General features: G+C 40.0%; 1 long non-coding RNA gene across 1 annotated transcript; it reads right to left on the bottom strand.

Annotated features, from left to right (window-relative positions):
• Window positions 1-16629: 16629 nt before the first annotated feature.
• On the bottom strand, window positions 16630-24856 carry LOC109560189 (uncharacterized). The gene is made up of 3 exons (XR_002180881.2): window positions 24813-24856; window positions 17536-17571; window positions 16630-17042 (listed from the first exon to the last, which is right to left on the bottom strand). It is a non-coding gene; the product is annotated as an uncharacterized lncRNA (long non-coding RNA).
• Between the last annotated feature and the right edge of the window lie 778 nt (window positions 24857-25634).

Here is a 25634-nt window from a genome sequence, read left to right as displayed (position 1 = left end):
TTCTCAATATTTCTTGAGAATTTATTATCAAGGGTATTGTAAAATATAAGACACAGGCCCTGTCCTTAAGGAGTTTTGTAATTTTGCTGAGGTAAGACATACAGGTATAAAGCATCATCATTGTTATTTTCCACTAAGAGGAGTAGGATGATGACATGGAAAATAATATGGGCTTACTTTATTTTTTATTATTAAAGAGCAACTTTGAAAGTCTACAGTTGAAACCACCACAGGAATTGAAGGTTGTGATCCCAAGCATCTTGGTTCCTCACCCCATCCTGTCCCCAGTGTGACTCCCAGAGGGCATCCCCAGACTGACACATGGATGGCCGTCTGTACACGTCTACTGGCAATATGGGCTTTTAAACTTGGTTCCCATTTTCAGTTCTGCCATGTCATTAATATATGAGTTCTACAAAGACATTTAACTCCCCCAACCTCAGTTTCCTCAATTAGTAAAGTGAGGATAAGGATGATAACCTTAGAGGACCATTTTAAGAATTAAATGAGACAATATGAATGAAAATAGCTAAGAAAATGCTTAATATATATCAGGTGCTTGATAAATATTAGTTTATTTTTTAACTGAACTTGAAAGGATTATCTATTTTTCTCATTTTGATCCATTTATAATGAGCTTCAGTTAATTTTAAAATTGAAGTCAGCATACATAAATGAAAATTTAAAAAAATTTTAAACCAAAAAAGGAAGAAAAAATTTTAATATAAATAAATTTTAAAAATAAAATTGTAGTTAGCTAAAAATTTCAACAGCTGGGAGGAGAACCAAAACTCTAATCACTTTAAAACTTAAAGCAATATCTAGAGTTTTAATCAAGTAAACTAGAGAAGGAAAAATAAATATCATTATTTTCCTAGAAAAACCATTTATCATTCCTAGGGAAACGTTATCATTCCTAGGGAAACGTTGTCATTCCAACTTGCTCTCTGAATGTAATATCACCTAAGTGACTTTTCCATGTATAAAATAGTTCCAGAGTTTACTTGGGGTTCCATACAGAATGTATGCGAGTATTTCAAAATATACCCTATATTGGACATTTGTTAATGGAATTTCTCATTATTTGCTTTGATGGGTCACTCAAAAAGCCTGTTCTGAATCAAGATAATTTGTAGGATGATGTCAATGAGTTTCTTCATTTTCTTTTGACTGATTCCAAAATATAGAAGAATTTGATTTGCATAGAACATAGAAATGGGAAGTTAAGTAACAGTAATTTCTCAGAAAGTGACCAACATTGATCAGAGTAACCCTGCTCAGTACACAAATTCCCCAGTCTGCTTCCACTTAATTCAATAAATATATATTCCTGGGATTGATGTTGGAGTCTTCAGGGAGCTCAGTAAATAGCATTGCTCTCCTCTGTCTAAATTGAGAATAAAGGTCAAGTGTAAGGTAAATGAGGGATCAAATATCTCCTTGAACTGATAAGGACCAACTGCAGGCTGCAGCTCATGAGAACCAAACTGACCTGTCACGCAAATCCCTCAATTAGGTAGAATTCCCTACTCTGTTGCACAGACAGCACAGGTCCACAAAGAGTCTTGCATGGCATTTCTGCCTTTATGGCTACCTACTATCATTTAAAAAAAAAAAAAAATTAAAGCCACATTTTATGACTGCACTGATATAGTTCAGTTCAGTTCAGTTGCTCAGTTGTATTCGACTCTTTGCGACCCCATGAATCGCAGCACGCCAGGCCTCCCTGTCCATCACCAACTCCCGGAGTTCACTCAGACTCACATCCATCGAGTCAGTGATGCCATCCAGCCATCTCATCCTCTGTCGTCCCCTTCTCCTCCTGCCCCCAATCCCTCCCAGCATCAGAGTCTTTTCCAATGAGTCAACTCTTCGCATGAGGTGGCCAAAGTACTGGAGTTTCAGCTTTAGCATCATTCCTTCCAAAGAAATCCCAGGGCTGATCTTCAGAACGGACTGGTTGGATCTCCTTGCAGTCCAAGGGACTGCACTGATATAGATAAAAATATATTAATACTATGTATTAAAACATTTTCATTGGCTTACAAGTTCATTTTTTTTTTTTTTCCTTCTCATTTTAAATTGAATCAAAACATTTTCAGGGCCCCTGAAACTATCCTGACTCCTAGACACTGGGCCCACTGTGCCTAATGGAGAAATTAGCCCTGGGCAACACACTGGATGAAGTAAATCTTAAATCCTGGAAGAAGCACGTACTCTCTGAGCAGCCTTACTTTCAGGAGAGAAGACAAGAAATCAGGCAACCATGCTTCAGTCATTCTTCCTGAATTTACCTATCAGATGTTACTTTCTCCACTCCTGGATGGGTAAAGGAATAGGAAGCTAGGAGTTACACCTTTCTCAGTTCAGTTCATATAAAAGAAAATATTGGTAGAGAAAAGCAAACCTCTCTTAGCAAGCATTTTCTTACTACTGAAATGATTGTGTTCACTTACTATAATTTGGTAATCCTGGCCTTTATGATTACCCATCTAGGACTTTCCTAGTGGTCCAGTGGTTAAGAGTTCACCTGCCAGGGTTGGATCCCTGGTCTAGGAAGATTCTACATGCGTCCAGGCAGCTAGTGGTCCACAAGTACTGAGCCCTCCCACCTAGACCCTGTGCTCCACCACACGAGAAGCCACTGCAGTGAGAAGCCTTCACACTGCAATGAAGAGTAGCCTCCACCACCACCAAAACTAGAGAAAGCCCGAGCACAGCAATGAAGACCCAGTGCAGCCAAAAAAAAATACATTTTTTAAAATAAAAACTAGAAGTTTACCCATCTAATTCTTCTTGCTCCAGATTTCATTTTACCAGGAAACTTTCTGATTATAACTATGGGTGCATGCATGCTAAGTTGCTTCAGTCATGCCCGACACTTTGCGACCCACTGGACTGCAGCCCACCAGGCTCCTCTTTCCATGAGATTCTCCAGGGAAGAATTCTTCAGTGGATTGCCATGCCCTCCTCCAGGGGATCTTGCCGACGCAAGGATTGAACCTGCATCTCCTGCATTGGCAGAAGGGTTCTTTATGACAGGCGCCACCTGGGAAGACCAATTATAGCTATATGGCCTCCCCTATTTTCCTACCAAGAAAGAGTGTATCAAGCAGCTGATAAGGCATACAACCTGCTCTCTGGTTACAGTTATCATTGTAAATTAAAGCATCCTGGTTTACATATTATTTTCACAAGAAATTTGTTGGCATGAGAATTCATGGATTTAACTCATTCATTTAACTGACTTGACTGTGTTGTTGAACTAGAAAAGTTGAGGTTCAAAATATGAACCATTGGGAATTCCCTGACAGTCCAGTGGTTAGGACTCTGAGCTTCAACTGCAGGGCACACAGTTTCCATCCCTACTCAAGAAACTAAGATCCCTCATGCCTCTCGACATGGCCAAAAAAATCTGTATCATTGATGGTGTAATCTAAGGCAACCCTAGAGGACTCCACCTCAGTCGTCAGCAAGTTTTTGTGAGCTGCAGTTCAATTTCCCCATCCTCTAATCACAACATCCTTCAAACTACTGATAATAGTGTATTCTTAAATTATAATAAATGGGGGGCGAAGGAAGAAATACTCTGGCAAAATTTTCCACAACTATTGTTTTCCTCCAGTTCTACCCAATGTCATGGGATTAAGAATGCTTGCTTTTCTTCATGGCATATAATTAAGGGGAAATTATTACTAGTTCTGTGTAAAACAAATCATATTCTTTACAACAAATAATCCACAGGAAATTTTCATTTGGTCTTAACTACCTCCATGGCCAGACAAGATGTCAACCTGGATCAAGATAAGGAAGGACTGGTGACACAACAAAAAAAATTTTTTTTTCACAACAAAATTTATAATGGAATACGTCAGCAGTTATATATGTCTCATTAAACATATATTGAGAGCCAGTAATGTGCCAGTCAGTATGTGCCTAATATAATTGGAGGCTGCAAAGGATTATCTAGCTGCATGTCCAGGAAGAAAAGGAAACAGATTTTTGTGAATACACCGAAATCAGACTGATTATATTCTTTGCAGCCAAAGACGGAGAAGCTCTATACAGTCAGCAAAAACAAGACCAGGAGCTGACTGTGGCTCAGACCATGAACTCCTTATTGCCAAATTCAGACTGAAATTGAAGAAAGTAGGGAAAACCACTAGACCATTCAGGTATGACCTAAATCAAATCCCTTATGATTATACAGTGGAAGTGAGAAATAGATTTAAAGGCCTAGATCTGATAGATAGAGTGCCTGATGAACTATGGAATGAGGTTCGTGACATTGTACAGGAGACAGGGATCAAGATAATTCCCATAGAAAAGAAATGCAAAAAAGCAAAATGGCTGTCTGGGGAGGCCTTACAAATAGCTGTGAAAAGAAGAGAAGCGAAAAGCAAAGGAGAAAAGGAAAGATATAAGCATCTGAATGCAGAGTTCCAAAGAATAGCAAGAAGAGATAAGAAAGCCTTCCTCAGCAATCAATGCAAAGAAATAGAGGAAAACAACAGAATGGGAAAGACTAGGGATCTCTTCAAGAAAATCAGAGATACCAAAGGAACATTTCATGCAAAGATGAGCTCGATAAAGGACAGAAATGGTATGGACCTAACAGAAGCAGAAGATATTAAGAAGAGATGGCAAGAATACACAGAAGAACTGTACAAAAAAGATCTTCACGACCCAGATAATCATGATGGTGTGATCACTGACCTAGAGCCAGACATCCTGGAATGTGAAGTCAAGTGGGCCTTAGAAGGTATCACTACAAACAAAGCTAGTGGACGTGATGGAATTCCAGTTGAACTATTCCAAATCCTGAAAGATGATGCTGTGAAAGTGCTGCACTCAATATGCCAGCAAATTTGGAAAACTCAGCAGTGGCCACAGGACTGGAAAAGGTCAGTTTTCATTCCAATCTCAAAGAAAGGCAATGCCAAAGAATGCTCAAACTACCGCACAATTGCACTCATCTCACACGCTAGTAAAGTAATGCTCAAAATTCTCCAAGCCAGGCTTCAGCAATATGTGAACCGTGAACTTCCTGATGTTCAAGCTGGTTTTAGAAAAGGCAGAGGAACCACAGATCAAATTGCCAACATCTGCTGGATCATGGAAAAAGCAAGAGAGTTCCAGAAAAACATCTATTTCTGCTTTGTTGACTATGCCAAAGCCTTTGACTGTGTGGATCACCATAAACTGTGGAAAATTCTGAAAGAGATGGGAATACCAGACCACCTGATCTGCCTCTTGAGAAATTTGTATGCAGGTCAGGAAGCAACAGTTAGAACTGGACATGGAACAACAGACTGGTTCCAAATAGGAAAAGGAGTTCGTCAAGTCTGTATATTGTCACCCTCTTTATTTAACTTATATGCAGAGTACATCATGAGAAACGCTGGACTGGAAGAAACACAAGCTGGAATCAAGATTGCCGGGACAAATATCAATAACCCCAGATATGCAGATGACACCACCCTTATGGCATAAAGTGAAGAGGAACTCAAAAGCCTCTTGATGAAAGTGAAAGAGGAGAGTGAAAAAGTTGGCTTAAAGCTCACCATTCAGAAAACGAAGATCATGGCATCTGGTCCCACCACTTCATGGGAAATAGATGGGGAAACAGTGGAAACAATGTCAGACTTTATTTTTCTGGGCTCCAAAATCACTGCACATGGTGACTGCAGCCATGAAATTAAAAGACGCTTACTCCTTGGAAGGAAAGTTATGACCAACCTAGATAGCATATTGAAAAGCAGAGACATTACTTTGCCAACAAAGGTCCGTCTAGTCAAGGCTATGGTTTTTCCTGTGGTCATGTATGGATGTGAGAGTTGGACTGTGAAGAAGGCTGAGCACCAAAGAATTGATGCTTTTGAACTGTGGCGTTGGAGAAGACTCTTGAGAGTCCCTTGGACTGCAAGGAGATCCAACCAGTCCATTCTGAAGAAGATCAGTCCTGGGATTTCTTTGGAAGGAATGATGCTAAAGCTGAAACTCCAGTACTTTGGCTACCTCATGCGAAGGGTTGACTCATTGGAAAAGACTCTGATGCTGGGAGGGATTAGGGACAGGAGGAGAAGGGGACGACAGAGTATGAGGTGGCTGGATGGCATAACTGACTCGATGGACGTGAGTCTGAGTGAACTCCGGGAGTTGGTGATGGACAGGGAGGCCTGGCGTGCTGCGATTCATGGGGTCGCAAAGAGTCGGACAGGACTGAGCGACTGATCTGATCTGATTAGTTTCTGACTCAATGACTGGGATTATTGTCCCCATTTTCACAGGAAATGGAGGCACAGAGAGAAGTAATTTTCCTAAGCTCATATCTAGAAATTGTGATATAATCATGATGCAATCATGACTGAAACCCAAACCTGTTCAGTTCACTAAATATATGAGTCATTACTCTATGGCAGGCCTTCTGGTGGGGATAGGGGCTTCCCTGGTGGCTCAGCAGGTAAAGAATCTGCCTGCAATGCAAGAGACACGGGTTCAATCCCTGGTCTGGGAAAATCCCCTGGAGGAGGGCACAGCAATGCACTCCAGTATTCTTGCCTGGAGAATCCCATGGACAGAGGAACCTAGCAGGTTACAGCCCGTGGGGCTGCAGAGTCCCACACGAGTGAAGCGACTGAGCTCACATGCACACACGCATGCAGGTGGTGGGTATTGAGGATACAGCGGTGGTCTTCCCTTGAAGAACTCCATCAGCTTCCTGCCAGCAGGCCAGTAAACCTACCTACATGGCCACTCATGCTTTCTGCTAGCCCTCCTGGTTCCATGGGAGCAGCATAGCTTTACCTCCTAAGGCTACTTTTCCCCTTGTTTCTAGATCCCACCACTCATCTTTATTTATTTTTTAACTTTTTGGTTTGAAATAGTTTTGGACTTACAGAAAATTACAAAAATAGAACAGAGTTCATATGTACCCTTCACCCAAGCTGTCTCCAGTATTAACAATCTAAATAACCATAGTTCAATGAACAAAACTGGACATTAACGCTGCTACAGTACTGTTAACTAAACTGTGTGTATGTGTGCTCAGTCACTCAGTGGTGTCCAGCTCCTTTGCAAGTCCACGGTGTAGCCTGCCAGGCTCCTCTGTTGATGGAATTCTCCAGGCAAGAATACTGGAGTGGGTAGCCATTCCCTCCTCCAGGGAATCTTCCCGACCAGGAATCAAACCTGGGTCTCCTGCATTGTAGGCAGATTCTTTACCCTCTGAGCCAACAGGGAAGGGGTTTCTCTGATACGTTCTAATAATTAGATTAAAGTTGTGCATTTTGGGCAAAAATACCACATAGATGGGGTTCCCTTGTGGCTCAGCTATAAAGAATCCACCTGCAATGCAGGAGACCCAGGTTCCATTCCTGGGTTGGAAGATCCCCTAGAGAAGGAAATGGCAACCCACTGCAGTATTCTTGCCTGGGAAATCCCATGGACAGGGGAAGTTTGCGGGCTACAGTCCATGGGGTCACAAAGAATTGTACACAACTTAGTGGCTTAACAACAACCACCAACATATAGGCCATAGTATGTTTTAAACACCTATCAGAAGATGCATGATATCAGTACATCTTATTACTGGTGGTATTAATCTTGATCACTTGGTTAAGTTAATATCTACCAGGTAATAAAGTTACCATTTTCTTTCCTTTATATTGATAAGTATCTTGAGGAAGTTACTTTGAGACTATGCAAAAATCCCATCTTTCCTCAAACTTTCACCATCTAACTTTACCATCTATCGATGGCTCTTGCCTGCAACAATTATTACTGTTGTATTTGTCTAATATAGATTGGCTATTTCCCTCATTCATTCTACACCTAATAATTGAAAATTTTCTGCAAGGAATAGTTGTTCCTTCTTTCTAATTTATCTAATTATATTTATGTCAATATGAACTCATGGATATTTATTTTACTTTATGGGTTATAATTCAATATTATCATTATTTATTTTGTTTCTCAAGTTATTCAACTTTTGTCATTGGGCGCTCCTTCAGTCTAGTTTCTGTGTCCTTTCGATGTGTCCACTTCCTTTTGCAAGCACTCCCTTATTTTCTGGTATCACAAGATATCCCAGACTCATCCTGCACCAGCCCTAGAATTAAGCACTTCCCTGAGGAGCCCCAGGTTCCTGTTATTAAAGAATGTTACTTAGGAATTCATCTGGATGCTAGATGTGCTCATTGCTACTGGATATTATTGCTCCTAGGCCCTTCTAGTGAACAGAGCTAAGGGATCCTATGTATGTGTATTAATGCACACACTTTTATATTTCTATCTATGTATGAGTTTATTTGACATGAGTTTACTCTGACATCATCTAGTGTCAGAAAATTCTAGCCTTTCCCTGCTCCTTATTTATAATATTTTTCTCCAACAGAGAGGAAGCCTGGCTCTCATTGTCTACAATAGAGACATTTGTTGAATCCTAGTGTACACATGAGAAGGCAATGGCACCCCACTCCAGTACTCTTGCCTGGAAAATCCCATGGACGGAGGAGCCTGGTAGGCTGCAGTCCATGGGGTCGCTAAGAGTCGGACACAACTGAGCGACTTCACTTTCACTTTTCATTTTCATGCACTGGAGGAGGAAATGGCAACCCACTCCAGTGTTCTTGCCTGGAGAATCCCAGAGACGGCGGGGCCTGGTGGGCTGCCGTCTATGGGGTTGCCCAGAGTCGGACACGACTGAAGCGACTTAGCAGCAGCAGTGTACACATAGAGTAATTAGAACATGCTAACCCATGAAAAGTATGATAGAGATTTACTAAGTAGAATGCAATATTTGTGCATTTTTTTTTTGTCTTCAGTCTTGGAGTATCTGTATACTGTTCACTTGTATTTTTAATATCTTTTTATTGCCTTCTTATCAGCCTTTAAACACCTCAACCCTCTCCTGTATGAAAAGGACTATTTCTCATACTTCATTCTCCTTCCACTTAGTCCTTAGTTCTGAAAGCACTTGAATAATTCTATATTCCCTATCATCATTTCCTCTTATCTTCACTCTTGAAGTCACTGCACTCTGACTTCCATCTTCACTACTCCCCAGAATCTCCTCCTACTTCAGTCACTTCTTACCTTTGTGTTCCTATAATCAGAAGTCAGTTTTTTGCTTGACATCTCAAAAAAAAAAACACAAAATACAATACGCTGTTGACCTCTTTCTTTGACAATGATGGTAAGGAGTCTTCAGTATTCCTGCTGTTTATCTGGCTGATCCTTGTTGTTCTTTACAAGTTCCTCTTCTTTCTTTTTTCCCTTTCTTATTTATTTACTTATGGCTGCACTGGGTCTTTTTTTTCTTTTTAGGTCTTAAACATTGATGCTTCCCTGATTCTTTTAGCATCCTCTTCCATACTTACCGTCTGGCTCCTGAATAATCTCAATATATCTAATGATTTATAATTACTATCTGTATGAAAATGACTCTAAAATTTGGAACCGCAATTTAGACATTCCCAGGGAGTACCAGAATTATATATCCAAATGCTTATTAGATAGTCTTCATCTGAATATATCATAGGAACTTCAGATTCAACATGTTCAATTATCAACCTGACTTTAGACCTGCTTCTCTTCAATAAGCCTATTTTCAAAATCTTGAAAAGTCTCTTTCCCTTCACATCCAAGTCTTCAGATATAAAGAAATTAATCCTTTTCATGATTTGTTTTAAATATTTTTATTAACCATTTTTTATTGAAGTGTAATTTACAATGTGTGTTAGTTTCAGGTGTACAGTAAAGTGATTCTCATATATATGTGTATATATATATTTTTTCAGATTATTTTCCACTATAGGTCAAGATATTGAATATGGTTCCCTGTCTACACGACAGGTCTTTGTTTACCTATTATATATCAGATCAGATCAGTTGCTCAGTTATGTCCGACTCTTTGCGACCCCATGAATCGCAGCACGCCACGCCTCCCTGTCCATCACCAACTCCTGGAGTTCAGTGAGACTCACGTCCATCGAGTCAGTGATGCCATCCAGCCATCTCATCCTCTGTCATCCCCTTCTCCTCCTGTCCCCAATCCCTCCCAGCATCAGAGTCTTTTCCAATGAGTTAACTCTTCGCATGAGATGGCCAAAGTACTGGAGTTTCAGCTTTAGCATCATTCCTTCCAAAGAAATCCCAGGGCTGATCTCCTTCAGAATGGACTGGTTGGATCTCCTTGCAGTCCAAGGGATTCTCAAGAGTCTTCTCCAACACCACAGTTCAAAAGCATCAATTCTTTGGTGCTCAGCCTTCTTCACAGTCCAACTCTCACGTCCATACATGACCACAGGAAAAACCATAGCCTTGACTAGACGGACCTTTGTTGGCAAAGTAATGTCTCTGCTTTTCAATATGCTATCTAGGTTGGTCATAACTTTCCTTCCAAGGTGTAAGCGTCTTTTAATTTCATGGCTGCAGTCACCATGTGCAGTGATTTTGGAGCCCAGAAAAATAAAGTCTGACATTGTTTCCACTGTTTCCCCATCTATTTCCCATGAAGTGATGGGACCCAATGCCATGATCTTCGTTATATGTATGTATATGTTGATCGCAAACTCCTAGTTTATGCCCCCCCATCCCTTTTGGTAGTAATAAGTTTCTTTTCTTTTTTTTTTTTCTCGTTCTCTCTCTCTCTCTTTTTTTAATGCACTGCTCAGCTTGCAGGATTTTAGTTCCCCTAACAGGGATGGAACCCATGCTCCCTACAGTGGATTGAAGTCTTAACCACTGGATCACCAGGGAATTCTCATAAGTTTGTTTTCTATGTCTGTGAGTCTACTTCTGCTTTGTAAATTAGTTTATTTGTATAATTTTTTTAGATTCCACATAGGTATAAGTGATTTCATATGATATGTGTCATTATCTGTGTTTCATACTTTGTTCAATGATAATTCTGAAATATGACACATATTGCTAAAAACAACACGATTTCTAGTATTTAAATCATATTAGTCTAAAATTCAAACAAAAAACTGTTATAGCAATGAACTCCTTGCATCTAAACTTCATCTCCTGGAGAAGGAAATGGCAACCCACCCCAGTATTCTTGCCTGGGAAATCCCATGGACAGAGGAGCCTGGAGGGCTACAGTCCATGGAGTCACAAAAGAGTCAGACACAACTTTATTGTTATTCAGTTGCTAAGTCGTATCTGACTCTTTATGACCCCATGGACTGCAGCATGCCAGGCTTCCCTGTCCATCACCTTCTCCTGGAGTTTGCTAAAACTCACGTCCATTGAGTTGGTGATGCCATCTAACCATCTCATCCTCTGTCACCCCCTTCTCCTCCTGCCTTCAATCTTAGTATCTAAACAACAACCTGTTCCATTTAGATTGTATTCCTTTCAGTTCCAAAAGTTAGACATTTATGTATTTCAATTTTGTTTAAAGTAGCAACTAATGAGGAAAATCCATCTCTAGTGTTCGTTTAATTATATGTCCCAAAGTTTACAAAGCCAAAGATATCTGGACTTCATTTGTGATTTTTATCTCTTTATTGCATTCTTTGTACTTCTCATTGATAAAGTTTCAAGTCCCAGACATTCCAGCTCCTATAAGCCCCAGTTCTCTCTGGTCTTGCACTACTGCTCTCTTCCAGGCACCTTCATCTCTTTCTTTGATCACTGCAACTGACTCCTAACTGATTTCACTTCCTCAGTCTTGCTTACCCACATACAACTAGCCATACCACAGAGCACTCTTTCTAAAATGTAAATCTGCTTTGATCACTTTCCAGTTAGAACTCTCCCTTTTGTGCTTCATGACATCATGAAAAAAGTGAGGGGGAAAAAAAAACCCACAGGAGACATTTTTTGCAAATCATATGTCTGATAAAGGACTTGTAGCTAGAATGTACAAAATACAATTGCAACTCAATAACAAAAAGATAACTCAATTTTAAAATGGGCAAAGGGGACTACACTGCTAGTCCAGTGGTTAAGAAACTGCCTTACAATGCAGGGGACTCAGGTTCAATCCTTGGTTGGGGAACTAAGATCCCACATGCCACAGGGCAACTAAAGCTGAGCACCTCAAGGAAAAGCCTTCATGCAGCAATGAAAACCCAGCATATTTAAAATTTTAAAAATAAATGGTCAAAGAATCTGAGCAGACACTGCTCCCATGATGGCCAATAAACATATGAAAAGGTACTCAACAACATTAACTATCAAGGGAATTGTATTAACCATGTGTTTCTGTTTTTTTGACATTTTGGGGCCTTGCTGATCTTGAAGAACTGCCCCTCCTGCGGTTAGCCAATATTTATAGATAGTAAGGCATGCCTTTCATCTGCAGACTAAATAATCTACAGCCTAAACCCTCAATCATCTCCTTTATCAGGTTCTTATACTCCAGGCTACTATTTCTCTGGAGGTCTCAGTCCAGGAACCAGACAAGCTAGGAGCAGCCCCTTTACCCTGGAGCCTATGGAAATTATCCACCTAGCCAATCTTCGGAGAAAGCAATGGCACCCCACTTCAGTACTTTTGCCTGGAAAATCCCATGGACAGAGGAGCCTGGTAGGCTGCAGTCCATGGGGTCGCTGAGTCAGACACGACTGAGCGACTTCACTTTCACTTTTCACTTTTCACTTTCATGCATTGAAGAAGGAAATGGCAACCCACTTCAGTGTTCTTGCCTGGAGAATCCCAGGGACAGGGAAGCCTGGTGTGCTTCCGTCTCTGGGGTCGCACAGAGTCGGACACGACTGAAGCAAATTAGCAGCAGCAGCAGCAGCCAATCTTACTCTACCTCACATGTTCATTCTCACAGAAATCACAGTAAAAGTTCTTGCCTACATTCCCCTCTTCGCCTGACTGAACTTGGTGGCTCCTTCTGCCATGACATGGCTTGCCCCCTCCTCTTGAGATCTCTGAGCATTACAGTTATCTTTTCAATGACAATCTGACCTATTGACCTTTCATACCTGAATAATAATAAACCTACGTTTTAAAACAAAAATACAAATTGAAAACAAAATGAAATGCCTTGTCACACCCACTAGGATGATGGTTATCAAAAAGATGGACAACAGCATATGTTGGCAAAGGTGTGAAGAAATTGGAATCCTCATACATTGCTAGTAGGAATGTAAAATGGTGCAGCTGAATGGAAAACAGCCTGGCAGTTCCTCAAAAAGTTAAACATATAGTTATGACATGACCCAGAAATCTACTCCTAAGTATACAGAAAATATGCCCACACAAAATCTTGTACATGAATGTTTACAGCAACATTATTCACAATAGCCAAACAGTAGAAACAAGCCAAATGTCTATCAGCTGATAGGTAAAATGTATATCTATGCAATGGAATATTATTCATCCATAAAAAGGAATGGGAGCTTCCCAAGGGGTGCTAGTGGTAAAGAATCCGCCTGCTAATGCAGGAAATGTGGGTTTAATCCTTAGGTTGGGAACATCCCCTGGAGGAGGACATGGCAACCCACTCCAGTATTCTTGCCGGGAGATTCCATGGACAGAGAGACTGGCAGGCTACAGTCCATAACGTCCCAAAGAGTTGGACATGACTGAAGCAATTTAGCACACATGCACACACTAATGGTAAGGATTTGGTGCTTTTATTATAATACTGCCATGGCCCAGGTTCAATCCCTGGTCACAGAATTGAGATCCCGCAAGCCACACTGACTGCACTGTGTAGTCAGAAAGTAAATAAATAAAATGTTTCTTAAAAAAAAAAAAAAAGTATTGATACATAGTGCAACATAAATGAATCTTGAAAACATGATAAGTAAAAGAAACCAGTCACAAAGTACCGCGTATTATATGATTCATTTGCATGAAAGGCTAGAATAGGTAAATATAGAGAGAGAAAAAGTAGATTGGTGGTTGCCTAGGGACAGGGAGTAAGAGTAACAACTAAACCTTTCTTTTTGGGGTAATGGAAATATTCTAAAATTGATTGTAGAAAGAAATGTACAATTCTGTGAATATACTAAAAGCCATTTGTTGAACACTTTAAATAGGTGATTTGCATGGTTTATGAATTATATTTCAATAAAGTTTTGAAAAAGGAAAACTTTTCAATAGCTTCCCACTGCCCTTAAAATAAAATCTAAATCACTAAGATTAATAGGCAATAAGGAATCTGGCTCCAGCTAATTTTTCTAATGTCATCACTCACAAGGCCTTTTCATCAGTCATTACCCTCCTTTTTTACTCTAATTCTAGCCATGCTGAATTTTATTTTTTGTCATCTCCCTGAATATGTTTGGTAGTTTTAAAATATGTCTACAAGATCTTTGACACTCATCCTGATAAAAAGTTGAAGCATACTTCTCCCCTTAAATACAGAGTAGACTTAGTGACTCACTTCTAATGAGTAGAAAGTGGTAGAAGTGATTTTTGCATGGCTTCTAAGACTAGGTCATTAGGCACTGCGGCCTCGTTGCTCTCTTTTGGGGAAGTTGCCATATTTCAAAGATACTCAAGCAGCCCCATGGAGAGACTCATGCATAATAATGGGGAACTGAGGCCTTCTGCCAACAGCCATGTGAGTGAGCCATGTGGGGAGCAGATCCTCCAGTCAAACTTTAGCGAGCCTCCAGATGACTGCAACCCCAGCCAATATCTTGATGTAACTTCATGAGTGACGCTGAGCCACAACTACACGATTAAGTCACTTCCAAATTCCTGACCACAGAAACTGTGAAATAAAATTTTTTAATTTGATATTTTATTTTAGTCTGCAAAAACAAAATCAAGCCAAAAAACAAACAAAACCCTTAAAATAGGCTTTTCAAATTATGTAAATTCCTCCTTTCCAAGGAGGCAGAGGGTAGACCAGTGTAGGTTATCCCTAGGGCCACGTGCATCCTGCTACAGCAGCTTGCTGTTGGTTGGGTTTTGATCCTTCTTTGAGTCATATCTGGATCATTTTCCTTATCTCCTTCTTCTCCCCTTTCCTCATCTTCTTCTCTACTGTTTTATCATAATCATGGTCTTCTTCAGTAACTTCTCCAGTCAAGTATAATACTGATCTTGGGATTATATATTCATGTAAAAAATGATGACGTTTAAGGTGTGTAGGAAGAATAGCTTCAGCAGCAGCATCAGATCTCCATTCTCAGGAACTTCAGGAGGGACAAACAAATTAAAGAAAGAATATTAGAATCTGTTTTAGTTACAGTACAAACAGACCCAAGTCCCTTGTTTCTGCTTCTTAGTGGTTTTCAAAATGACAATTCTTTCCTTTTTTCCAGTCTACGTGGCATCTTGTATAACCCATAATTTCTGGTCCATCAAAAGAAAAGGGATCCGAGTCATCTGGTTATGACCTCATATTATGTGTCTTAGTCAACACTTCACTTGTGAAATATTCACTGGGTTCAAGGTGAAATTTGAAGACAAAATACATAGGCTGGCCTGTACCTAAGGACTTCACTTGAGTACCTTGCGAGTGCTTCAGCGTAGGTTTATCATTTTCCTGAAACATACCACTGAGCAAATCAACATTTAAAAAACAGTCAACCAAAATTCAGGAATTCCCTTGAGGTCCTCTTTCTCTTTATCCTTTTTCTCATCTTCAATCTTGGCCTTTACTTTTAGCCCCTCCAAAATTTCATCTTCCTCATCTGGTTTCCATTCAGTCTTCTTATGTAGGTTCATAAATGATCTCAAATGGCTTATCAGATAGAGGCTGATAGAGAACAGCATACTTTCCTTCAAGATCATAAATTTCCTCTCACAGAATTTGGCTTCTATCTGGACACATTTAACTTGTATCTTGTTAAGATATCTCTTGTTAAGAGAGAACTAATGTAACATGGCATGCTACCTGTCACCTCAAAGCCAAACATCATGAGATATTTACTTCATTAATATCCAGTCATTCTTAGCTTTATCACTTTCAAAATCATTTTTAACGGGCTTTTAAACTACTGATTAGTTCCCTCTGCTATTTGCTACCATAACATACATTCATGCTGCTGCTGCTGCTGCTGCTAAGTCATGCCAGTCATGTCCGACTCTGTGCGACCCCAGAGATGGCAGCCCACCAGGCTCCACCCCCTGGGATTCTCCAGGCAAGAACACTGGAGTGGGTTGCCATTTCCTTCTCCAATGCATGAAAGTGAAAAGTGAAAGTCAAATCACTCAGTCATGTCCAAGTCTTTGCGACCCCATGGACTGCAGCCTACTAGGCTCCTCCATCCATGGGATTTTCCAGGCAAGAGTACTGGAGTGGATTGCCATTACCTTCTCCGATACATCCATGAGTTAAATCATTTATATACCCCGACAGACTTAAGTTTAATGAGGTCCCATATGGGATCTCTCTTGTCAATATTATGTCACTAGCACCTGCCACAATACCTGATATATGGTAAACTATAAATAAATATTTGAGGAATGAATAGTTACATGAATGAATGATTGGATGAAGATATATAAGGAAATAATGTAATGAGATAAAGAACCCATGTGTGCAGAAGCTGCTATGAGAGTACAGAGGAAGGGGATTTAATTCACACCACTCCCTTATGGTGTGAATTTTTGGCAAGTTACTAATCTCTCTCTCTCTCTCTAAGGGACAGCTTCCTTATGCATAAAATTAGGATATAGCTCCTGCCTCATAATGTTGTTGTATTTACAAACTAATACCTAGTAGAAAATAAAAATGATAATAACACTTGGGAATTTAGAAAAGAGCTCCATGAGAAATGAATATCTCAGTAGAGTTTTTTTTTTTTAAGATTTATTTATTTTTTGGCTGTGCTGGGTCTACATTGCTGCACTCAGGCTTTCTCTAGTTGTGGCAAGTGGGGACTACTCTTTGTTGTGGTGTGCTGGCTTCTCATAGCTGTGACTTCTCTTCTTGCAAAGCACAGGCTCTAGGCCCAAGGCTTTTGGTGCTGCATGTGAGCTCAGTAGTTGTGGCGCATGGGCTTAGTTGCTCTGCAGCATGTGAGATCTTCCCAGACCAGGATGGAACCAATATCTCTTGCATTGCAAGGAGGATTCTTAACCACCAGACCAGCAGGGAAGGCCCTGGGTAGAGTCTTAAAGCATGAATAAAAATTAGGCAAAAAAGGTGGGGGGTGGGGGTCAGAAATCTAGGCAGAGAGAAAAGCAGAAACAGTTTCAGAGGTTAGAAGTAGCAAAGTGCATGTAGAAAACTCCATGCAATTCAGTATCACCAGAGTATAAAATGCAATGAAGGGAAGTGGCAGAATGTGAGGCTAAAGATGGGAGTTAGGGCTAGTAACATGGAAGACTTCCTCTGTTATATTATGCTTTTGGAATTCTGAAAAAAATTAGGACCATTAAAAGAGAGTGGTTATATTTGCATTTTGAATATACTATTCCAATTAACTTTAGAATCAATAACCTTCACACCCACTGAAATGCTTATAATAAAAAAGATGGACAGTAATAAGTGTTGACAAGGATTCAGAGAAATTGAAACCAGCATGCATTGCCATTGAGAATGTGCAATAGGCAGCTGCTTTGGAAAACAGGCAAGCAGTTCCTCAAAAAGTTAAACAGACTTACCACATGATCCAGCTGTTCTACTCCCAGGAATGCACCCTAGAGAAATAAAAACAATCCATCCTCTCAAAAACACGTGCATGAAGATTGGTAGCAACATTATTCGTAACAGACAAAAAGTGGAAACAACCCAACGTCCAAAATTGAAGAATGGATAGATAAAATATGGTACAGCCATACAATGGAATCACAAAATTTGCCCATAAAAAGAAATGAAATATTAATTCATGCTCCAACACAGATGAACCTTGAAAACATTATGCTAAATGAAAGAAGCCAGGCATAAAAGGCCACATGTTATGATTTAATTTATAAATAAAGTTTAGAATAAGAGACAGAATGTAGATTAGTGGTTGATAGGACTTTTTCTAGGTTAGGGTGGAATAGGGAGTGACTGCTACTGCATAAGGAATTTCTTTTCCAGAATACAAAAATGTTCCGAACTTAAGATTACTGTGATGGTTAAACAATTCTGTGATTATAGTAAAACCATTGTACATTTGGAATGGGTGAATTTTATGGTAATGTGAATGATATCTCAAAATATATCTTTTTATTAAAAAGCCAATACTCTTTCTAACCTATTATTTTGTTACCTGGCTATTACTATTATTATTATATTATAGGTTTCTCTTATATAATGTGACAAAACATATATGCTATGAAAGTCATACATTTTGTTTTACAATATTGCCTTTTGTAGCATTAAATTTTTACTTCTTTAAAATTTCCAATAAAGAAATAGTTTTAAGAGTTCCTACTCACATACTTAAACTTTACTATTATTTCTATCATATTGAAATTGTATCATTTCCCAGGGCACATTGCAACTATAAGGAACATTGGAGGTGGATTTTCCTTATATAGTTGGTACTTTAAACCAAACCTAAAATACATAAATTTATGACTTCTGGGAGCAAAAGAAATAGTCTTAGAAGAATATAAGTATATGTTATTGTTTTGAGTTGAGAAAAAACATAAATTTTTTGTATGTGAGAAATTATTTGCTATAATAGCACAGGGAATATAGTCAATATTTTATAACTATAAGAGTATATTATTTAAGAATTGTGAATCATTGTTTTACACCTGAAATTTATATAATATTGTAAATCAACTACACTCCCCACCAAAAGTAAAAAAAGAGTTCTTTGCTACAAAAAAAAAAAAAAAATCACCACATAATTTTTTTTTCCCCACTTAAGGTTATTTAACACCACAAATCTTGAAAGATATTTGCTGACTTTCAACAAAGGGGAGATGACTGCAAAGATTCCTGCCCTCTGATGTGTATGCCTTGTATATAGTCCCCTCCCCTTGAGTGTGGACCCAGTGAATATGACAGAGTATTATTCCTGCTATTAGATTACTAATCTATGGCCTTTTGGTTAAACCAACAAAAAGATTATATTTGGTGTGTGTGTGTGTGACTCTTTGTGACCTTATGAACTGTGGCCTGCCAGGCTCCTCTGTCCATGGGATTCTCCAGGCAAGAATACTGGAGTGGGTTGCCATGCCCTCTTCCATGGTATCTCCCCAACCCAGGGATCAAACCTGTGTCTCCTGGGTCTGCTGCTTTGGCAAATGCACAACACCTAGATTTCAGCCTGCTAAGGCCTTGACCAGTTCAGTTCAGTCGCTCAGTCCTGTCCAACTCTTTGCAATCCCATGGACTGCAGCACGCCAGGCTTCCCTGTCCATTACCAACTCCCAGAGCTTACTCAAACTCATGTCCATCGAGTCAGTGATGCCATCCAACCATCTCATCCTCTGTCATCCCCTTCTCCTCCCGCCTTCCATCTTTCCCAGCATCAGGGTCTTTTCAAATGAGTTCAGTTCTTCACATCAGGTGGCCAAAGTACTGAAGTTTCAGCTTCAGCATCAGTCCTTCCAATGAATGTTCAGGACTGATTTCCTTTAGGATGGACTGGTTGGATCTCCTTGCAGTCCAAGGGACTCTCAATAGTCTTCTCCAACACCACAGTTCAAAAGCATCAATTCTGGTCAAGCATCAAGGCCTTGGCCAGAGGACCCAGCAAACTCAGACAAGACTCCTGACCCATGTGTGTTGTTTTAAACTACAAGTTTGTGATAATTTTTTATGCAGCAATACAACTAATATAGAGGAGATAAAATACGAGCCAACTTCCCTTAGATTCTCTCTTTCTCTTTTTTCAATTATGGTATTCAACATCTTACCCTGCTTTCTATTTTTTTTTTTTCCAGCCATGCAGCATGCAAGATCCTAGTTTCCTGCTGCTGCTGCTGCTAAGTCACTTCAGTCGTGTCCGACTCTGTGTGACCCCATAGACAGCAGCCCACCAGGCTCCCCTATCCCTGGGATTCTCCAGGCAAGAAGACTGGAGTGGGTTGCCATTTTCTTCTCCAGTGCATAAAAGTGAAAAGTGAAAGTGAAATCGCTCAGTCATGTCTGACTCCTAGTGACGCCATGGACTGCAGCCTACCAGGCTCCTCCGTCTATGGGAGTTTCCTGACCAGGGATCAAACTCTTCCCCCCTGCAAAGGAAGCACAGAGTCCTAACTACTGGACCACCAGGAAATTCCCTCCCATCTTATCCATTTTTAAAGTGCAGTTCAGTAGTAAGTTTATTCACATTGTTGAGATCTCCAGAACTTTTTCATCTTGCAATTCTGAAACTCTATTCCCATTAAACAACTCCCCTTTTCTTCTCCTCACCCTCTAATAACCACCATTCTACCTTCTGTTTCTATGAATTTGACTACTTTGGATACCTCATTCAAGTGGAATCATACAATATTTGTCTTTTTGCAACTAGCACATTTCACCTAGCAAATTCCTCAAGTTTCACCCATGTTGTAGCATGCGACAGGATTTCTTTCCTTTTTAAGGCTAAATATTTTACTGTGCATATGAGACAGCAGGGAGCAAGGCACAACCTTTAAAAGAATGACAGAACCCGAGGACATGACATAAACTGGTTAGAACCAACTAAGTCCAAGATGGCAGACGAGTCGACTTCCACTAGACCTTGAGCCTCAGTATACACTCACTGTAACACATCAGGATACTAAATGACACACCCACAGGTGCCATGACAGTTCCAAGGCCACCATAAAAGGTCAAATAGTAGGTGGTGGCCCAGTTCTTGGAAATCCCCACCCCTTCCCTAAAATAGCTAGAATACTCCTCCCCACCTCTATAAAAACTGATGACCTGGTGCTTTCTGAGATGGCCACACTCCATCCATGGAGTGTGTATCTCCCTGAATAAACTTTCTTTCACTTTACTATGGTTCGATCTTGAATTCTTTTCTATTCTCAAAGCCAAGAACCCGCACGTGACAGAGGTCCCAAGGGCTTGACCATCCTCTTGTGCCCCACTTTCTTTCCTGCAGCATACCCACCACATTTTGTTTATGTGTCCGTCTGTCGATAAATATTTAGTTTGCTTCCACCTCTTGACTATTGTAAATAATGGTGCAGTGAACATAGGTATGTAAATATCTCTAGGAGATCCTGTTTTCAATTCTTTTGGATATATACCCAGAAGTTGGATTGCTGGATTATACAGTAGTTCTATTTTTAATTTTTTGAGAAACTACCATTATGTTTTCCACGACAGTTGCACCACTTTATATTCCCACCAATAGCACAGTGTTCAAATTTCTCCACATCTTCCCTAATGCTTGTTACTTTCTGGGGAGTTTGTTTGTTTGTTTTCTGTTTTGCTTTTTTGGTTGCCACATCCCTCAGCCTGCAGGATCCTAGTTGCCTAACCAGGTAGGAATCCCATGCTGCCTGGGATTCAGTTCAGTGGCAGCAGAACCACTGAACTGCCAGAGAATTCCTATTTTCTGTTTTTTTTAATAATGGCCATCCTAGTGGGTGTGAAGTGATATCTTACTCTTGTTTTGATTTGTATTTCCCTGGATTAGAGATGTTGAGAATCTTTTCATGTATGTATTGCTTATTTTATATCACCTTTGGAGAAAGGTCTATTCAAATCCTTCACCCATTTTTAAATAAATAACTAATTTATTTATTTGGCTGTGCCAGGTCTTAGTTGGGGCACCCAGGATCTTTAATCTTGATTTCAGCATGTGGGATCTAGGTCCCTAACCAGGGATCGAACCTCGGCCTCCTGCATTGGGAGTGAAGAGTCTTAGCCACTGGATTACCAGGGAAGGCCCCTTTGCCCATTTTTTAATCAAGTTAGATTCTTTATTGTTGAGTTGTAGGAGTTCTTTATGGAGTCTGAATATTAACCACTTGTCAGATATTTGATTTACAAATATTATCTTTCATTTAGAAAGTTGTCTTTTTACTCCATTGACTGTGTCCTTTGAGGCATAAAAGTTTTAGTCTGAAGTAGTCCCATTTGTTTTGGAGAAGGAAATGGTAACCCACCCCAGTGTTTTTGCCTGAGAAACCCCATGGACAGGGGAGCCTGGCAAGCTGCAGTACATGGGGTGGCAAAATTGGACACAACTTAGAAACTAAACCACCATCACCCAGTCCCATTTGTTTATTTTGCCTTTATTGCTCGTGTGTTTGATGTCATATCCAAGAGACCACTCATTCCCAAGTCCAGTGTCATGAAAACTGACTCTTAAATCCCAAGCACGTTCTCCAGAGAATTCCCAAGCAGGCCAGTGGTTAGGACTCCACACTTTCACTGACGTGGCCCAGGTTAAGTCCCTGGTTGGGGAACTAAGATCCTGCAAGCCACGCAGCATGACAAAAGAAGAAAAACCACACACACACAAAATGCTCTCCAGATTTAGATTTTTCAAACTACCTGTGATGAAAGCCAAGTTTTCTCTTTCCAATTCAATACTTTCGTAAAATAAAATAAAAGTTAATTACTAGAAGGTGGATTTAAAAAGAACGAAGACATCAAAAATGCAAGCTGATATTTTTATAATTAAATGAAACAAATTATCCTGTCAAATTGCCATAAAACTTTATAAATGCTTGTCCTCAACTTCCATGATTATCTGGCTACATACCCATAATACTAGCTCAAGAATTCACTCCAGTCCACAGTGCACACTCTGAGACTTTTGAGTAGCACTCCTCCAGATCTTCCTCAATGGTATGATATGGCAAATAAAGTAAAATATCCACTGTGCCTTTATGTAGCCATAGTGCCTCTATCGCTTATACACAGAGCATCCCCCAAAAGTTAAGATTTCCTATTATCGCACAAGGGCAAGAATGCCTTGAACCTGACCGATCTCCACTGTGACAATGTACAGTGGTCTAAACGACTCCCCTCCATCACCAAAGTTAGTTAAAACAAGAACTCAAAAGAATAAAGAAAAGTGACTCTCACTGTATCCTAGTTCCCTGTAGCAGCCCAAACACCTTTATCCTCCATTCCCCACTTAGCCAACCAAAATCCTACAATTAGCAAAGAAGGATCCTTTTCAGTATGTAAAAGTAGGTGTAGAACTACTCAAAGAATTTTTACTTCTTTTACTTTATCTCAAGGTTTTAGGAGAGAAATCAACACAAGAGGTTAGAGGAAATGCTTCTGATTCTGTTGATGTCACCTCATCTCAGTAAGAAAAGCTGTGGAACTCATTATTATGGCAGTGCCACACCTGTCCTTTTTGCAACATGTGTCAATAGAGCTCAGGCATCTCAAATATACTGGGAGAAAGTCAATTTGACCCAATCCTGTATTTTGTAGAAAGAGACCAACACTTGCTATAAACAGACTCAGGAGTACCTACAAGGAGAACGTGTTCTTACAAAGACAAAGTGACTGTAAGTGTTACTGTGGAATCTGCCCTGAAGCTGAAAGATGGCACAAGAATAGGCTACTTTTACTTGGATTGTATGTTTATTTGTAGTGGCTTATGGGGGTGAGGGTGGGGCTTCCCAGGTGGCTCTAATGGTTAAGAATCCACCTGCCAAGGCAGGAGATGAAAGAGACACGGGTTCGATCCCTGGTCTGGAAGATCCCCTGGAGTAGGAAATGGTGACCCACCCCAGTATTCTTGCCTGGAAAAATTCCATAGACAGAGGAGCCTGCTGGGCTATGGTCCTCCATGGGGTCGCAAAGAGTCAGACACGACTGAGGGACTGAGCGAACACACACATGGGGGCAAGGGTAGCTGATGCAGAATGTGATATTCCTCTGGGGTCAGGATTTAAGGTGGAGCAAGTAAGTCAGTCTTCTAGGGGGTAAAATTTAAGTGGTGCCCAGAAAACTCAGTAATCAGGATGAATATTATTTAATATAGTATTTAAAAAATAAAACCTGGTGCAAAAACTCCCATAAAAAACCCCAAAATATCACAATGTTAAAGATAGGATCAATATTGCTAAATTACTCTTGTTTCAGGCACCAGCATAGATAGGCACATCACTGCTTGGCACTACCACTGAACAAAGATTACCTGAAGACAGAGCTGCTTTTAGAAAACTATTTCTTTTTGGTTTTTCTGTTTTGTTTTTGTTTCTCAGGAAAATCTGAATAGTCATGATCAAAGCAACGTCTTGGAAGTCACCTCCACAATTCCCAGGATTAAGATGGCTGATCATTGACCTTTCTAACCTCTTCTTTTGAAAATCTCCTACAGAGAACTCCCTGGCGGTCCAGTGGCTGGGACTCTGCTTTCACTGCAGAGGCCCTAGTGTCAGTCTTTGATGGGGGCACTAAGTTCCCGCAAGCCACGCAGTGGGGCCAAAAAAGAAAAACCAGAAATATAAACCTCATCTTCAATAAAACTAGGAAATATTTGTATCCCCAAACCCCAATATAGGAAGACAAAAAGCAGGTGGAATGGTCAGCAGAATTTTGAAGAATACTCTCAAGAAGCAAGACTACCTCAGGAAAGATTGAAACCTGTAGTACCCTGGAAGGTAGTGGTAGGAATAGGGCATTGAAAGCAGTGAGTGGTGTCTGAAAAGACTGAAAAAGTTTTAGCGCTACAAGCCTCACTCTGTCAATCAGGACCACCCCTCCCCCACGCCCACAGTACTTTCTGGGTCGGGGGGAGGCTTTCTGGGGAGCAACAGGCGGGAAGAGGGCAGAGGTGAGGATTTAATGAAAATGAAAGTCTGCATTCTGAACTGAGATTCCCCAGTCCTCTTAGCTCACTCTGTGCTACAGCTGCCAACAGCCAGCCTTATCCTTCCCTGCAGATTAAAGGCACTTTTTCTTGATAAACTAACTTGCTACAGAGAAAGTACCTACACACTGACATTTGGGGGACCACACCCTCACCCACAAGCTTGCTGGCTACCTCTTTAATCTAAAAATAAGCCCACAAGATGACAAAACCTACCCACTCACACAGAGCTTCCAGTCAGCTTTGCAGCCATTCATTTGAAAATCTGAACAAACATCCAAGGATCACCAGATCTTTGAGGAAAGTTTCCAACAGTACAGACAGAGACCAAAACAAATAAACCCAGAGTGGGTAAAGAAAAACCCAGAGGAACAAATAATGCAGAGGTAGCCAAACATTTCAAAAAAGTAAATTAACATTCTCAAGACGCCAAGATTTTGTATTCCTGAAATAAGACTGAAATTCTCTCAGGAAGGAAGGAAGGAAAGGGAGAGAGCAAAGGAAATGACAGGGAGAAGGAAGAAACATTAGAAAACAAAAGGAGCTTTTGCAAATTAAAAATGAGGGTGAAGTAAAAAATATAAGAAAATTAAAAGGTTAAGCCAGGAAGTTCAACATTTAACCAAGAGTTAAATGGAACAAAATTATCAAGAAAACAGCACAAGAACATTTACCAGAAATAAAGCCCAAGTCTCCAGTTTAAGAGTATATTGAATATACAGATATGGAATCCTTATGTTGTATACTTAATATAACTAATATAATGTTATTTGTCAATTATATCTCATTTTTTAAGAAAAAAAAAAGACCACATTGAGTGCCCATTATAATAAATTTTTAAAATAGCAACTCAAGTACATATGAACTTGAAATTTCAGAATGCAATGAGATATGATTCTAGGAGCTTTCAAAGGAAGATCACATACAAAAAATTGGAAATTAAACAGTATTAAATTTCTCAGCAACAATGGATGCTAGAAGACAATGGATAATTGTTGTCAAAATTCAGAATTAGAAAACAAATTTTTAACTTAGATA

The sequence above is a fragment of the Bos indicus genome, chromosome 6 (assembly GCF_029378745.1).
Source record: "Bos indicus isolate NIAB-ARS_2022 breed Sahiwal x Tharparkar chromosome 6, NIAB-ARS_B.indTharparkar_mat_pri_1.0, whole genome shotgun sequence".
Lineage (NCBI taxonomy): Eukaryota > Metazoa > Chordata > Mammalia > Artiodactyla > Bovidae > Bos > Bos indicus.
The sequence above is the reverse complement of the archived record's forward strand: the minus strand, read 5'-3'. Positions and strand labels throughout refer to the sequence as shown.